General features: G+C 40.9%; 1 protein-coding gene across 4 annotated transcripts in view; it reads right to left on the reverse strand.

The window, feature by feature from the left end:
- Positions 1-13634, reverse strand: part of usp36 (ubiquitin specific peptidase 36) — a 96065-nt gene extending 82431 nt beyond the window's left edge. Inside the window, exons 1-2 of one of the 4 annotated variants that reach the window (XM_059948432.1) lie at positions 13297-13364; positions 5969-6248 (exon numbers count right to left, since the gene is read on the reverse strand). The gene's annotated coding sequence lies outside the window, so the exon portion shown is untranslated. Of the gene's footprint in view, positions 1-3135; positions 3205-3523; positions 3623-5968; positions 6249-13296 lie in introns of those variants that run through there. The other 3 variants (XM_059948434.1, XM_059948431.1, XM_059948433.1) reach the window with 3 other exon arrangements.
- Positions 13635-13836: the final 202 nt, after the last annotated feature.

Consider the following 13836-nt stretch of genomic DNA (forward strand, 5'->3'; position numbering starts at 1 on the left):
TACAGGTACTCATATAGATAAACAAGCTCCCACTAATATAATCAAATCCAAAATTTTGGCACATAAACATACATCCATTCCTACACATAGCAGAATTAGTTTCTTCTCTCCCACCACTGTTATAAATCTTTTGTGCTTATCTGCCTTGTCTTTTTAATGCCATTACAAAATTGAAGGAACGGTTACCATATAGAATTTTTTAATGTACTTTCCAACCTATGGACAAAATCAACTTATGGACGTCTGTAAAAGCAGAGCACCTGTTCATTACCCACAGTCCGTCCGTATAAGGATATCATCTACAATGCTTCAGAAGCTTAATTACACAAGACCACACACCATAAGATATAGGAGCAAAAATCAGACCATTCAGCCCAGTGAGTCTTCTCCGCCATTCCGCCATGGCTGTTATTCCCCCCCCCCCCCCATTCTGCCTTCTCCCTGTAACCTTTAACCCCCTTACCAATCAAGAACCTATTAATCTCTGTCTTACATACACTGAATGACTTGGACTCCACAGGCCTCTGAAGCTACAAAATTCCAGATTCATCACCCACTGGCTGAATACACACTTTTCATCAGAGTCTTAAAGGCCAGGAGATTCCTAGACTCTCCTACTAATGGAAACATCCTCTCCACACCCTATCCTGGCCTTTCAGTATTCGTTAGGTTTGCAAAAAAAAACAGAGCAAGTATTTGCTTCATAGCAACTCCTTGGTGTCTTCCCCTTATTTCAGGGGAATAAGGTCAGAATCAGGTTTAATATCACTGAAATTGATACGAAATTGTGAAATTTGATATTTTGCACTACATAAAATATACAATATGTTCCAATAAGATATTTGGACGCAGACCCGTGGCTAGCATTGCAAGAAGTAAAATCCTACAAAATAATTATTCCAATCAATAAGCATAGATAGATGTAAAAATAGTTACATCCCTTCTCCCACCCATGATGCTAATATTCTTTAAAAAAAAATTTAGTAAATTTTAGAAAATTACAAAGAATAAATGTGATGATAAAATAATGAGAAAAATAATATTAACCCTCCCCCCTCCCCTTAACCCTTATCTAAAGGAAGAAAAAAAAGAGAAAGATTGCCTGGATATCGGAAGATCCCCACATGCTCCATGGAGTTCAAAATAATTTTAATATTTATTTTTACTTTCCCTGATTACTTTATAATTTTATCTTCAAAGGACCTAGATGCTAATATTCTTAGCCCCTCAACCAAACTGGCCGGAAGATTCATGCTACATATAATATCAAAGGAAAACAAAAATAATCAGCATGTCAGGCAGCATCTATGACAAGAGAAACTGGGTCAACATTTCAGGTTTCGGGAAGGGCCCTCAACCTTCACTTCTGTTACCACTGAGCGTACCTGACCTGTGGTGTTTTTAGCATTTCCTATTTTTGTTTCGGATCTCCTGCATACATAGATAGCTTTTGATACAATTTTAGAGGAAACAACTATTCAATCCTTTACCTTGCTTAGCAATAGTAGTCACTATTCACCTTGATTCTGTCCACATGCTGACAGTCCATTTTCTCCACTTGCTTGTATGGGTTGCTTGTATGGGGCTGCCCTAGCACACTCTTCCTGTGATGAACACCGCAGCAACTTGTGCACAACTTACACTCCAACAACCAGCCTCGACTGCACAACAAAAGAACTGCACAAATCTGTCACTGTCAGACAGGATGAACAACCATAGACCAACACCGGAAGCCTAGATATTCCTGACTCTGTATTCTACTGTTGGTACATTTCTACCCTGATACACAGGCTAGTTTAAACACAACTTCCAACATGAATACTTTCCTCTGTGTTCATTCTAAAATCTGGTTTCTTTCACACCAACATGGCAGAAATCAAGCCAATTAACAATTCACCATTTGTGGTCAAACTTTTGTACCTACCCCTTCCTTACCTGAGAGAAAAATAAACGTGCCTTTATCATCACTGACATACGTCAGGAATTTATTTTGTGGCAGAAGTACAATCCAAGACAAAACTACAAGCTGAAAAAATAGTAAAAAAGTAATTTCATTGGTTTAGGAACCGTTCAGAAATCTTAAGGTGAAGGGGAAGAAGGTGTTGTTAAAACAGGTCTTCTTGTTCCTGTACTTCCTCCACAATAGTTGTAATACAGAACAACTTAAGTAATATTTTAATTAGCAAGAGGAAAGGTAAATTAAATTAATGAATTAAGAACATCTTAAGGACCTTACAAACTGCTTTGATGCGCAGCACAAGTTCCTGAGAGGACAAATATGGCTGCCTTTCCCACCACAAGATGAATGAACCCTTGTGCATTTTCCTGGTACCTATACGTACCGAGGGTGAGAGATTGACAAAGACACACAAGTCCGAGCTCTTCTTCAAATAGTGTAACAAGGCTATTTCTACCCAACTCGACGTGCCAACAAGACCAAAGTGTGAACGATAGTCCTCACATTAACTCCTTCACTATGCTGAAATATCAATAAATCCAAGATTCTCAGTATCTGATGGGTTAAATAAACCCAAATATTGTGCCATGAACTCATTGATACTTTCTTTTTTTTTCAAAAATCAGAAAAACAAACTGCAGAGTACTGGGAATTTGTTAAACCATAACCTTAAAAACCTGGAGTGGTCTTTCGGACCGGGCAAAATTAAAGGCTGCAGAATAACGCGGTTAAATTAGTACCGTTTACTCATGTGTTGACATATGTTCTTAACCGTTTCCGAAAATGCTGCGGTGCTGTCACCACGTTTAATGGCTTCAGAGAATACCTCGACTAAAAAATGCTTTCGAAACATAATTTTAACAACAACGTGAGATGACAGAATAATTCTGAAACCCTCCTGCTGATAAAGATAAATCCTGCCAGGTAGCAGTGTTAAAGTCCGAGAGACCGATGCCGGGATTCCATCACGACCTGTTAAATTCGCGATTGACTCCGGCATGCAGCAACCAAGCACGTGTTTAAACCCTCCAAACAGGACATTAGACGGCCAGTCAAGTGTGAAAGTCACGCTCAAACCTCCCCGTTATCCATAACCACACTGAATAATACATCTAAACATGTACAAAATATTTAATTTGCGATCGCGGCGTGTCATGGGGTACTGCGCCAATTCTGACCTGACTTCCTTCTCTCGCGCCACGGATACTTTGTAGCTGCTTTTTCGCAACGCTGATTCTTCCCCTCCTCCTTCTCGCCACGATTTAATCGACGACCGACTCGTCCAATTGGAAGCCAGTCGCGCACTAATCTCCGCCCACATGCTGCGCAAAGTGGCGACGCACACCAATCAGCAACGGGGAGAGCGGAACCCTGAAAGCAGGCCGACCAGCCTCGAGCTGGCTGCGTGTATCCATTTGCAGTGACATTGTGCAACATTTCGCTGTAGTCACTCGCTGCATACTCCGCTGAATCCCTCGGGGCTGGCGACTGCACCCGAACCTAACCCGCCCGTCCCACACCAGATTACGCCCCCCCGCCCCCCGAAAGGAAGCCAGTCAGCATTACCTGAGCAGAACGAACGTGGAGCCGGTAAGCACTGCAGATGTGTCACACAACATGGACTCGGCGCAGAGCTGCATTGTACATCCGGGGAAGCATGCAGTAAACAGCAATGATTGACGGATGACATGCCTGGTGAATGGGCATGTGAATGTCCGGAGAGTGCTCTCCGAGTACCGTAGGTCTGAAGCACGTTGTGTTGTCATCATGCATCTATTTGTGAATTCAAAATTTCTAATTCTGCTATGTGGATGACAGTGTTTTACAAACTTCAAACACGTTTCAGGGATATAACATAAAGGACCTAAGAAGTGGAGGAGTAGGCCATTCGGCCCCTCAGCTCGATTCATAATTCAGTAAGATCATAGCCATTGTTCTTCACAGCCTCTATCCCTCCTTCCCATAATTTCCCAAAAAAATTTTGGACATGCTATGGATGAACCTCTTGGGTTGAGGATTTAAAAGTTTAGCTAATCTCTGGTGAAGGGATTAGCTCCTCTCACCTCTGTTCTGAAAGGCTTATTTTCAGATTGTGACCTTGGATTAAAAAAAAACAAATTAGCCTTCCTTCCCTCAGCAATGTATTTTTCCTCAGGTGGGACATAATATTCCAGGTGGGGGTTTCATCAGGGATTGAAGAACAGCATATCTTCTTTAATAATCAAATGCACATGCGTTTTATTTTCTGGAATGCTTACCAAACCTGCAAGGACACCCTGGATTTATAAGCACAAACACATTTCAATCTCACACTAATTAAAATTATTCTGCCTTGCTATTCACCAGTCTATATAAACAAATCTCCCAGAAATGCTGGCCTTTCCAACAACAACTAGGTATCCAAAAAAAAATTCAAAAAGATTTGGAAAAAACCAAAAGATGCCACTTAAATTGACAGGGGAAAAAACATGGTTTAAGAATTAGAGCCACAATTCCCTGAAATATGTCAGGAAATGCACACGTAGAGGGAAATAGGCATCTGGAACTGTTCTGCAAAGAGCAATTGATGAGATCAATTGGTAATTTAAAATTTGTTTTGTGTTCTTTGAAACCCTCAGAACTAATAATAGAACACCTTTAAGCATAGCCTATTCCCAAACTAAGCAGCAGCATAATATTATGATGCAGCACACAGTTCTTGAAGCAATACTAGACTGATTCTCCCTTAAAAAAGCAACAAGCCCTTTAAAATAACCTGTCACATGTACATTATTCCATCGGATAATTATTTACAGTTGTGAAATTATGCAATGTACAGATATAAATGTAACCAAATATATTTACTCATCCTTTCAAACTTCTCAGTCTATGCTGGGGTGCTACAGTAGCAAAGCAGTCAGCACAACGCTATTACAGCTCAGGGCGTAGGAGTTAGGAGTTCAATTCTGGTGCCCTCTGCAAGGAGTTTGTCCGTCCTTCCTGTGAGATGCATGGGTTTTCCCCAGGTGCTCCGGTTTCCTCCCACAGTCCAAATATGTACTGGGTAGGTTAACTGGAAAGTATAAATTGTCCTGTGATTAGGCTAGGGTTAAATTGGGGTTGCAGAGGGTTACAGGGTGGCATGGCTCAAAGGGCTGGAAGGTACTACTTTACATTACATTGCTAAATAAATAATAAAATTCCTTCTGATCATTTCCTCAATCAATACATTTACCATCTTTAGTCCATCAATAGTGCTGTAAAAACTGTTCCATCTATTTACAATTATCCATTTCAGGTACACCCTATGTTCTCAGACTTACCTCCTTGCTTCCAAGACATATGGGAATTCATCGTCATCACTATAATGTGCCATGTCATATGACATGATCCCATGACCATGACTGTTCTTGGCAAATTTTTCTACACAAGAAGCTTTCCGTTGCTGCCTTTTGTGCAGTGCCTTTACATGATAGGTGACCCCAGATATCATCAATACTCTTCAAAGATTGTCTGCCTGGCGTCAAGTGGTTGCATAACTAGGACTTGTAATATGTACCCCAGATGCTCAACCACCACCCTACGGGAATTATCTTCTCCATTGCTGCTTGCCTCTCCACCATAGTGGATTGGGTCCTACCCTTTTGCATTTGTGACACTAGGCATCTTGAAGCTGAATGCCTCCACCATTTCCACCCATGTTTCCAGGAGTCTTCTCAACCTTGTGACCTGCAAGCTTCCCACTGAACCCATGTGAGGTCTCTGTGAGACTCAGTCTTGGTGAAGAATACCATGACACCGTTACTGAATCTGCAGTCTATGTGCTAATGCCTCAGGATCAGCCTCTAAATGAAGCTGCCTCACAAACTCACACAGCATCTCCCTACTGGTGAAAATCTTGCATTTAGTCCACCACACCAATCTGCTTCTCAAAACAACTTCTGACAGCATCAGAGTGAAATGTCTCATCAAAGTTTTTCCATTCTTCTTATTATAGACTCTGATTGTGCTCTGTGGGGTGACTAGACTCACCTGTGTCTCATATGTCTTCAGCCATACTAAGAGCAGCTGTATCGCTTTCCTCTCCTCACACATCATCATGTTCCTCCCTCTGTGTCCTTTCCTGAGACCTTAGTGATGTTGTTTGCCTCACAGAAAAGCTCCACGTAGTCCAAATACAGGGCGAATGATCGAGACTGCTGTTATGTTTCATGCCTTCCTACGGATCTCACATATCCATTCCCTGCCATCCTCACAAGCTGCTACTCTGAGAACCATACTTTTGAGTTTCATCATGTTGGATCTCTTCACACTGTTACACAGAGAAACAGAAAGCCTGTCACCAATGTGGTGTCTGTAGATGGCTGCAAGTACCATCAGTCAGTTTAAATAGAACTAACAAAGGAACATCTGCTTAACGTCAGATATTGTTTGACAGCACACTTATGGAATATCGTAAAATGTACTGTGTTAAACTTCAGTATAAGTTTAAACTTCAGTATAAGTCCTAAAGTTAAGTTAAAGTCTGTCCCGGGCCTTTTAGGGGGGTGCTTATGCCATTTTCTGTGGCACGAAGTAACTGAGAGTACGAGACTCCCCCCCTGGATAGGACTCCAGTCTACCGTGAGGTTAACCTTCAGCATTTTGCCGGTACCTAATTTCAGGTGGGTGGACTGAAGTGTGGTTAACTGTGTGGTTAAGTGCCTTGCTCAAGGACCCAACATGCTACCTCGGCTGGGGCTTGAACTCTCGACCTTCAGATCGCTAGTCCAATGCCTTAACCACTTGGCCACACATAAATCCCAAAGAGCAACATAAAATGCTGGAACCATCCAGCAAGTCAGACTGCATCTGTGGATAGAGAACAAGGTTAACATTTCTGGTTAGTCCATCACAGGTAAAGCCCTCCCCACCATTGAGCACATCTGCACAAAACACTATTGCAGGAAATGAGCATCCATCATCAGGGATTCTCTCCCCACCCCCCCCCCTCCCCCCACAACATGCAGGCCGTGCTCTCTTCTCACTGCTGCCATCAGGAAGAAAGTACAGGAGCCTTAGGACTCACACCACCAGTGTCAGGGATAGTTATTATCACTAAGTAAGTATGCTGTTGAGCCAAAGGGATAACTTCACTCAACTTCACTTGTCCCATCATTGAAATGCTCCCACAACATTTATTGCTTATTTATTTATTATTATTTCTTTCTTTTTGCATTTGCACTCTGGTTAAACACCCAAGTTGGCATTTTCTTTCACTGATTCTGTTACTGTTTTGATACTACAGATTTATTGAGTATGCCCACAAGACAATGAATCTCAGGATTGTGTATGGTGACATATGTACTTCAATTATAAATTTACTTTGAAGTTAATGATCCTGCAGAGTGTGAGGGAATAGACAGAGAGAATATCTCTGCTAGAGAGAGACCAGGTCTAGATGACTTCACCAATAGTTCTCCCAATGGCACAGTTCAGATTCTATAGCCTGTAGATGTTTGATTTATATTTACAATATAAATGGCATCTATTGAAAGCAAAAAAAAATCAAGAGCATGGGCATAACTCCTGGATCTCCTGTTAATAGCCTACTGAAACTCAATGATCTTTCATTAAAAACATGGTTAGAAACTTTATGACCATCACTCCACATCTGGCTTTTTAAAATGATAGATACTATAAAATTACATTTACAATTCAAGTTCAATTTAATAATTTTAAAATATCATTGCATTCATAGAAGTTGTTCTTGAATTTGAAGACATAGTATCATTAAACAGTGGCAAATTTCTCAGAAAGCTAATGTCTTTGGAAATGTGATTATAGCTTAATTAAGATATGTCAGTAGAGGAATTTTCATGTTTTGATAGAAGAGGGCATTTCTGGTTATCAAATTAAGCAAAGGAAAAACCCAATGGTAAGAACAGGAAATGATGGACATTCTCAATTGGTTAAGGAAGATCAATACAAGAGAAACAAATTTACATTTAAAATAATGATCTTTCATTAAAATTGGAAAACATTTATAAAACAAATTTTATGAATAAGGAAAAATTACAATAGATAAACGTAAGAGATTCTACAGATGCTGGAAATCCAAAGCAACACACACAAAATGCCTGAAGAACTCAGCAGGTCAGCATCTATGGAGGGGAATAACAGTCGGTGTTTCGAGCAAGACTGTTTATTCCCCTCCATAAATTATACTAAAATTAGCTGCTGGTGAGCTGAGTTTATGAGTACTTGTCTTCACAAACTTGCCCAAAGAACCTTCCCAGATCTTACAACACATCTTTTCCCTTCTGGATTGCTGCCTGTTGAAATACTTTAATATGATTAACTTGCAGAGTCACTTTGGTGATATTATTCATGTGGATGATTGGAAACAGCAGGTTATGGTAAAAGAGAAGTTCTTAATAGTAGGATTGCTGGGAAGAGCTGAGTCAGTCTGTGGGGCACAATGATAGATTTAGTTTTCAAAAACAGAATATTTGGTACATTTCCAATATTACAATAAAAAACTCTGATAACCTGTTATTCAATAGAACAAACAATGCAGTACAGGCCATTCAGCCCAACAACCCTATACTGACTATAATGCCCACCTAGCTAGTCCCAATTTCCTGCATTTGGCTCATATTCTTCTAAACACTGCCCCTCCATTACCAATCCAAGGGTTTCTTGAATGATACTGTTGTACCTGCCTCAACCACTTCATCTGGCAGCTCATTCGATACACTCACCAGCTCTGTGTGAAAAGATTGACCCACTAGACCCCTTTAAATCTTTCTCCTCTCACCCTAACCTATACCCCCTTGATTTGGGCTTCCCAAACCTGGAGTGGTGGACTGGAAATACATCTCTACCAAAGGAGGTGTAAGGCACTTATTAGCCTGCAGGTCATCCTTGGACAAAGTGTAGCACCGACTTAACCTCTCGATCAGGGTCACATGAAGCCATGGGAGCAGGTGGTGGATGGTCATAAGAGCAGCTGGTGCATATCTCAAGTCCTGGTTATGCGATCACTGACGCCAGGCAGTCAGTCTCTGAAGAGTATTGATAATGGCTGGGGTCACCCATCTTGTAAAGACACTGCCCAGAAGAAGGCAAGGCAAACCACTTGTGTAGAAAAATTTAGCATGAACAATCATGATCATAGACCATGATCACTCACATTATATGACATGACATCTAAAGATGAAGATGATGATGATGATGAACTTGGGGAAAAGACTGTTACCATCCATCTTATCTATGCTTCTCATAATTTTAAACACTTCTATAAGGCCACACCTCATTCTCATTAGATCCAAGGAATACAGAACTAGCCTGGTCAATGTCTCCCTATAACTCGTTTTCTCATCCTGGCAACATACTCGCAATTCTATTCTTAATTCTTTAATCAGTTTAATTATATATTTTCTATAATAGGACAACTAGAAGTGTATTCAGTACTCCAGGTAGAGACTCACCAATGACATATATATTCACACAATATCCTATAGTCAATGACCTGACTGATGAAGGCCAGCATGCTAAATGCCTTTTTTACCACCCTGTGTACCTGTGATGTTACTTTCAATGAACTCATCAGCCATTCTGTTCCATTGCACTATCTGATGCCCTACCATTCATAAAATATGTCCAAGGCTGGTTTGACTTTCCAAACTGCACCTCATGTCCATTTGCCTCCACGATGATCTCTTTTCACTATCAACAGTGCATCCTAATTTTGTGTCATCTGCAAATTTGCGGATCATGCCTTCTGCATTCAATTCAAAATAATTTATATAAATAATAAATAACAAGGGTCCCAACAACAACTTCTGTACCCACCAGTCATTGGCCTCCATTCCGATCAACAACTACCACCCTCTGTTTCCTACTTCTGAGACAATTCTGAATCCATCTAATTTATTCTCCCTGGATTCCATGGGACCTAACACTCCAAACCAGCCAATCACGCAGGATCTTGTTGAAGGCCTTGCTAAAGTCCAAACAGACAACATCCACTGCCCTCCTCTCATCTCCCCTTTAGATTACCTCTTCAAAAAATTCTAAAATATTTGATAAACACTACTTTTCACAAACAAAGCCATCCTGAGCCAACCCACCCATCAGAATTTCCTCTAGTTACTGGAGTCTAGTAACTTCAGCACCACGGATGTCAGGCTGCCTGGCCTGTAGTTTCCTGGCATGTCCTTGCTGCCTTCTTGAACATGCAATGACATTAACCACCTTCAAGTCTTTGGAACACCAGTAACTAATTATGAAGCAAATATCTCGGCAAGGCCCTCTGCAATTTCTTCTCCAGCCTCTCACGAAGTCCAACAATGCAGGTCCTGGGGACTTATCCAACTTTACACACAGTAAGGCTGCAGATTTCACCTTCCTGGTAATATCAATATTCTATAAAATATCTCCACTTATTTTCCTTACTTTTTGAGCATCCATGATTTTCACTTCAGTTAATACAGTGGAGAACTATTCACTAACAATTCCACTTATCTCCTGTGGCTTGAGACATAGATGGTCCTGCTTATCTCTAAGGGGTCTTATTTTCTCCTATATACCCTTTTACTCATAATTTAGCTGTGGAAACTTATGAAATTTTTTAACCGGATTTGCCAGATCCATCCCATACCCTCTCTTTGCCCTCCTGATTTCCCTCTTAAGGGTATTCTTCATCTTTTTATAGTCAATTCAGGATTCACTCATCCCCAACCTCCAAAACTCAAACATCCTTCTTTTTCCTTGCTGGAGGATGTGTTCTCTGAACTTTCCAGATTTACCTTCATCCTAACAGGTGCATGCTGCCCTGGTCTCTTAATATCACACTCTCCCACTTGCCATTCATTCCTTTCCTTTCAAACAGGCTTTAAATATGTTAATCAAAGTACATTTATGACACCTGAGATTAATTTTCTTGCAGGCATTCAAAAGTGGCCACTGTGTGTATATATATATTTCCACTATGTGAAAAATGAACATAAATTAAAAGGCACAAATGTGTGCACCATTATGATCCTTTCCAATAAAGGAGTCATTATTGTTTTTTAAATCTTATGGTTTTAATGGTAAATGCTATTGACATTATGAGAGATTATCTGAATTGCATTCAGACATTTCAGCTTTTAAATTCCCATTTGCTCAATTTGAAGCATTTTTTAAACCTTTAACCTTTATCATTCAGTTCAATTGACAGTGATAAGCATGCATTCATTGCTTCAGCTTTGACTGCATTTTCATTTAAAATTATCAATTCAATTAGTAACTCAAAGCAATCCCATTAATGGTCTACTTCATGCTTTCAGATCTCCCGTTAAATGGTCACTTGTGAAGTTTAGCTCTGATGTACCTATTTCTGTTTCTTTTATCCATGTACGTGATTGTACATGGCCAGATTTTATTGTCCAGCACATCTGCTCTTTGGAACCACTACAGTCCAGTGGTAAAGGTATTTGCACAGAGCTGCTTTGGGATAGAGTTACATGATCTAGACACAGTGATCCTGAAGGAATGTATTTTTAGATCAGGATGATGTGTGGGACAGAAGGGAACCTGCAGATGGTGATATTCCCCATGTACCTACTACCTTTATTCTTCTTGAAGATACAACTGGCAGGTTTAAGAGTGAATTAGGTAAGTGACAGTGATGCACTTTCTGGAGGGCACACGTGTGGTGGTGCAAGGAGTAAATACTTTTGTGAGTGGAGTGTCTTCCAAACCAAGGTGTTTCACCCTAGATGGCATCAAGATTCTTGAGGGTATTTGAAGCTGCACTCATCGACACAAGTGCAAAGTATTCTATCACGTGACTGATTCGTACATAAGAGACAGTGGCAAGGCTTTGTATTGGTAACATTGAAGGTATTTCTAGACATTTTAGAAACCAATAAAGAAGCAAGCTCTTTGTTGTGTGTATGGAACAGAGGGATACCCCTTTAGAACAGAGATGAGGAAGAATTTCTTTAGCCAGAGGGTGGTGAGTCTGTGGAACTCATTGTCACAGACAGCTGTGGAGCCCAAGTCACTGGGTATATATAAAGCAGAGGCTGATAGGTTCTTGACTGGTAAGGCTATCAAAGGTTACACGGAGAAGGCAGAGGAACAGAGTTGAACAGGATAATAGATCACTCAAACTGTGGAACAACCTCAATGGGTTGAATGGCTAATTCTGCTCCTACATATGTCTAATGGACCCCATCTAGATCCTGCCTAAGATCCCCCCCCCCCCCAAATTAGCCCTCCTCCAGTTCAGGACCTTACCTGATGGACATATCCTATCCTCTTCCATCTCTATTTTAAAGCTAATCAAATTAAGGTCACTTAAGCCGAAGTCCTCCCTGCCACTTCAGTTACTTGCCCTGCCTTGTTCCCTAAGAGGAGACGCAGCATTACAGCCTCCTGAGTATGGCTGTGGATTTGTCACTGAACTTCTACACTGCTGAGCTTTAGGACTTGAGCAGAGATACAATCTACTCCCAAGGCTTTGTTATTACTGTCAAAAAGTTATTCTTGAACGAGTTGCTGTAGATCAGAGACAAGGATGCTCATACTAAGTACATATTCTCATTTGAAACCTTCAAGTGTTCCCCTCTTGGAGGTACAGGGAGGAGGAGTTCACCGCAGCGTGTAGGGGCCTCACCATGCAGCAGTATGGAAAGTCAGTCATCGACTAACAGGAAGATTGGGCGAATGAAGCTTTTAAATAGATACGTGAAATTCAACATGTCAAGGCACATTAATATGTCTCTTTAACTGAACTCCCAATTCACATTGAGAGTGCGCTGAATCCCACTCTATCCTTATTTCATCTCTGTCTTCAGCTCTCTGGGGAAAGTTACGTCTCCCAAATGGACCTTTGTATCAGTGATGGAGGTGTGGGAGTTGGTGGGGCGGGTGCAATGCTCCCTACTGTGATTACAGCCTATTTATTTAGCTAACGAAATAGATTTGATAAAATCTTACTTATTTTTGATACTCTGCACATTGATATAATAGATTTTCTTATTTATGTGACTGAACTTTACCAGAAGCAATTCATAAGATACTTCATTAATGAAAATACAGTATAAGGGTTCGTAACTGAATGGATTTGTGCCATTATAGATATAACAGGAAGAACGCTGACAATACTTTAGATGATTCTACAAGATGAAGTCCGGAATTTGTGCATGATTTATATACGGTTAACCGCAGACGATGAGGAGGCAGCATCAAATAGAAGCCACTTTTTATATTCCAGGCCGGGTGCGACATCCCACTAACTTATTTCCACAACTGAGCACTTTAAACCAGCATCTTTCCAAGCAGACTCGCCGTCTAAATCTAATACAAGGGTTAGAAAAGCGAAATACCTGACACTTTCCTATCCTTCGCACCGCCGCAAAGAAGTCGCCTCAGATCAACCGTAAGGGGCGAGCCCCAACACATCACATGGACAGAAGCAGCCAATCACAGTACAGTGACTGGAACTGCTCTGCAGCGCCTCCTGGCTTGGAGGTGCAGGGAGGAGGAATCCATCGCAGCTCATTGCAGCGTGAGGCGGCTTCGCCGTGTAGCGGTCTGAAAAGTCAAGTACAGTGGTCGACCAGCAGAAAGTTTGAGCGAATGAAGCTTTTAAATAGACGTGTGAATTTCAACATCTCACGGCACATTAATATGTTTCCTTAACTGATGTTTAGAATGAATTCCCAATTCACGTTGAGAGGCAGGTAAAACATTCAGTGCCCCTCACACCTGAATTGCTCTACTATTTGTAGGGTGTGATTTTTGAAGTGAGGTTAAAGTAAAAAAATACAGTAAATGCCACCAGGTAAAGTAGCAAAGGCACAATTTCGTGCGGGTTGGTACTAAGGTCCTGTTTGATTCAATGGCCCTTGAATGCAACTCTAATT

This window comes from Hypanus sabinus, chromosome 23 (genome assembly GCF_030144855.1).
Source record: "Hypanus sabinus isolate sHypSab1 chromosome 23, sHypSab1.hap1, whole genome shotgun sequence".
Taxonomy (NCBI): domain Eukaryota; kingdom Metazoa; phylum Chordata; class Chondrichthyes; order Myliobatiformes; family Dasyatidae; genus Hypanus; species Hypanus sabinus.